At 25.0% G+C, this 3,917-nt stretch overlaps 1 non-coding gene across 1 annotated transcript; it reads left to right on the plus strand.

Annotated features, from left to right (window-relative positions):
- The first annotated feature begins 685 nt into the window (after positions 1–685).
- Positions 686–759, plus strand: TRNAN-GUU (transfer RNA asparagine (anticodon GUU)). Its single transcript has one exon. It is a non-coding gene; the product is annotated as a tRNA-Asn (tRNA).
- The last annotated feature ends 3,158 nt before the right edge of the window (positions 760–3,917 follow it).

Here is a 3,917-nt window from a genome sequence, read left to right on the forward strand (position 1 = left end):
TGCAGAAACATATTTTTATAAGTTGGTTACTGAAAGATCTAGATAGAAACAGAGAAAAATATGATGAAATCAATATTGTTAGAAACAAAAACAATTCTACCTATTTGTCTCCTAAAGTTCTAGTTTTACAATTTTAAGGTTTTCGAATTACATATAAATATGGTCTATATTTTGTTTCATAAATCAATAGCATCCCCTTAAAATGTGATTCACATCCCTGAAGGTAACATCCAAATTTAGCTATTTGTTCAAATAGGAACAAAATTTATATAGGTAAATTTTTAATTAATTTAAACCTTAAATATTAGAATTTTTGCATATATAATAGTTCAAATAAGGAAAGATTTAGTATGCATATTTAGTTAATTTCTAAGTACTAAATATTAGAGAAGCAATTAAATAACTATACCTATATATTAGGAAAATAACTTAAATTACTACTTTGTCCAAACTGGAATTAGTTTTTCAAAGGTAAAAAAGGCAAACGATATTTCGCTAAGTGCCTTCGTGCTTTTAATATAATATAGATTTTAAATAAAATATGCACCTTAGTGGAGAGCTAAATTAGATAGACCCAAATGATGCATGATCCAAATCTTACCTTGAGGACAAAAAAAAAAAGGGAATCCAAGAATATATTAGACTTTCTATTAAAGATTGTTTTCTGGTGTGTCTCTGTAAACAAGCTGGAATAGCTCAGTTGGTTAGAGCGTGTGGCTGTTAACCACAAGGTCGGAGGTTCAAGCCCTCCTTCTAGCGTATTACTTATATTTTTCCGATATTATTTTCTATTATTGCTAGCTCTATCAAAGAGAAAATGATCCTCTGTAGCCCCTCAAAATTTTAATAGCCTATGTTTTTCCTCATTGACATGAAATGTCTCTCCACTCCAAACATATTATATCTAATAGCCTGAAATGTATATTTTTTGTATAGTGACAGTATTTTGTATATTTTTTGTATATTGATAGTCTATTTTGTATATTTATTGTATAGTGACAGTTTACTTAGTATATTTTTGTATAGTGACAGTCTATTGCATATAAATTATACAGTAACGGTCTATTTTGTATAGTGACATCTATTTTGTATATTTCTTTTTTGTAAAGTGACGTCTATTATGTATATTTTTTTGTATTGTGACAATCTTTTTTATATATATTTTATATACTGACATCTATTTTGTATATTTAATGACTACGATGTGTAAAAAATATATAAACATTTTGTACTAGTGTGCACATGAATTGTAGTATAGTAAAATATCTGAAAGATTCTAGCTTTGTTGTATCAAAATTGTATATTTTTTGTATAAATAATATTATATGTTGTATATATTTTGTATAGTGAGATTTGTAGTTGTATATTTTTTTTGCATAGTGTTCCGATATTATTTTCTATTATTGCTAGCTCTATCAAAGAGAAAATGATCCTCTGTAGCCCCTCAAAATTTTAATAGCCTATGTTTTTCCTCATTGACATGAAATGTCTCTCCGCTCCAAACATATTATATCTAATAGCCTGAAATGTATATTTTTTGTATAGTGACAGTATTTTGTATATTTTTTGTATATTGATAGTCTATTTTGTATATTTATTGTATAGTAACAGTCTACTTAGTATATTTTTGTATAGTGACAGTCTATTGCATATAAATTATACAGTAACGGTCTATTTTGTATAGTGACATCTATTTTGTATATTTCTTTTTTGTATAGTGACGTCTATTATGTATATTTTTTTGTATTGTGACAATATTTTTTATATATATTTTATATACTGACATCTATTTTGTATATTTAATGACTACGATGTGTAAAAAATATATAAACATTTTGTACTAGTGTGCACATGAATTGTAGTATAGTAAAATATCTGAAAGATTCTAGCTTTGTTGTATCAAAATTGTATATTTTTTGTATAAATAATATTATATGTTGTATATATTTTGTATAGTGAGATTTGTAGTTGTATATTTTTTTTGCATAGTGTTCCGATATTATTTTCTATTATTGCTAGCTCTATCAAAGAGAAAATGATCCTCTGTAGCCCCTCAAAATTTTAATAGCCTATGTTTTTCCTCATTGACATGAAATGTCTCTCCGCTCCAAACATATTATATCTAATAGCCTGAAATGTATATTTTTTGTATAGTGACAGTATTTTGTATATTTTTTGTATATTGATAGTCTATTTTGTATATTTATTGTATAGTAACAGTCTACTTAGTATATTTTTGTATAGTGACAGTCTATTGCATATAAATTATACAGTAACGGTCTATTTTGTATAGTGACATCTATTTTGTATATTTCTTTTTTGTATAGTGACGTCTATTATGTATATTTTTTTGTATTGTGACAATATTTTTTATATATATTTTATATACTGACATCTATTTTGTATATTTAATGACTACGATGTGTAAAAAATATATAAACATTTTGTACTAGTGTGCAGATGAATTGTAGTATAGTAAAATATCTGAAAGATTCTAGCTTTGTTGTATCAAAATTGTATATTTTTTGTATAAATAATATTATATGTTGTATATATTTTGTATAGTGAGATTTGTAGTTGTATATATTTTTGCATAGTGTTCCGATATTATTTTCTATTATTGCTAGCTCTATCAAAGAGAAAATGATCCTCTGTAGCCCCTCAAAATTTTAATAGCCTATGTTTTTCCTCATTGACATGAAATGTCTCTCCGCTCCAAACATATTATATCTAATAGCCTGAAATGTATATTTTTTGTATAGTGACAGTATTTTGTATATTTTTTGTATATTGATAGTCTATTTTGTATATTTATTGTATAGTGACAGTCTACTTAGTATATTTTTGTATAGTGACAGTCTATTACATATAAATTATACAGTAACGGTCTATTTTGTATAGTGACATCTATTTTGTATATTTCTTTTTTGTATAGTGACGTCTATTATGTATATTTTTTTGTATTGTGACAATCTTTTTTATATATATTTTATATACTGACATCTATTTTGTATATTTAATGACTACGATGTGTAAAAAATATATAAACATTTTGTACTAGTGTGCACATGAATTGTAGTATAGTAAAATATCTGAAAGATTCTAGCTTTGTTGTATCAAAATTGTATATTTTTTGTATAAATAATATTATATGTTGTATATATTTTGTATAGTGAGATTTGTAGTTGTATATTTTTTTTGCATAGTGTTCCGATATTATTTTCTATTATTGCTAGCTCTTTCAAAGAGAAAATGATCCTCTGTAGCCCCTCAAAATTTTAATAGCCTATGTTTTTCCTCATTGACATGAAATGTCTCTCCGCTCCAAACATATTATATCTAATAGCCTGAAATGTATATTTTTTGTATAGTGACAGTATTTTGTATATTTTTTGTATATTGATAGTCTATTTTGTATATTTATTGTATAGTAACAGTCTACTTAGTATATTTTTGTATAGTGACAGTCTATTGCATATAAATTATACAGTAACGGTCTATTTTGTATAGTGACATCTATTTTGTATATTTCTTTTTTGTATAGTGACGTCTATTATGTATATTTTTTTGTATTGTGACAATATTTTTTATATATATTTTATATACTGACATCTATTTTGTATATTTAATGACTACGATGTGTAAAAAATATATAAACATTTTGTACTAGTGTGCACATGAATTGTAGTATAGTAAAATATCTGAAAGATTCTAGCTTTGTTGTATCAAAATTGTATATTTTTTGTATAAATAATATTATATATTGTATATATTTTGTATAGTGAGATTTGTAGTTGTATATATTTTTGCATAGTGTTCCGATATTATTTTCTATTATTGCTAGCTCTATCAAAGAGAAAATGATCCTCTGTAGCCCCTCAAAATTTTAATAGCCTATGTTTTTCCTCATTGACATG

The sequence above is a fragment of the Nicotiana tabacum genome, chromosome 22 (genome assembly GCF_000715075.1).
Source record: "Nicotiana tabacum cultivar K326 chromosome 22, ASM71507v2, whole genome shotgun sequence".
Lineage (NCBI taxonomy): Eukaryota > Viridiplantae > Streptophyta > Magnoliopsida > Solanales > Solanaceae > Nicotiana > Nicotiana tabacum.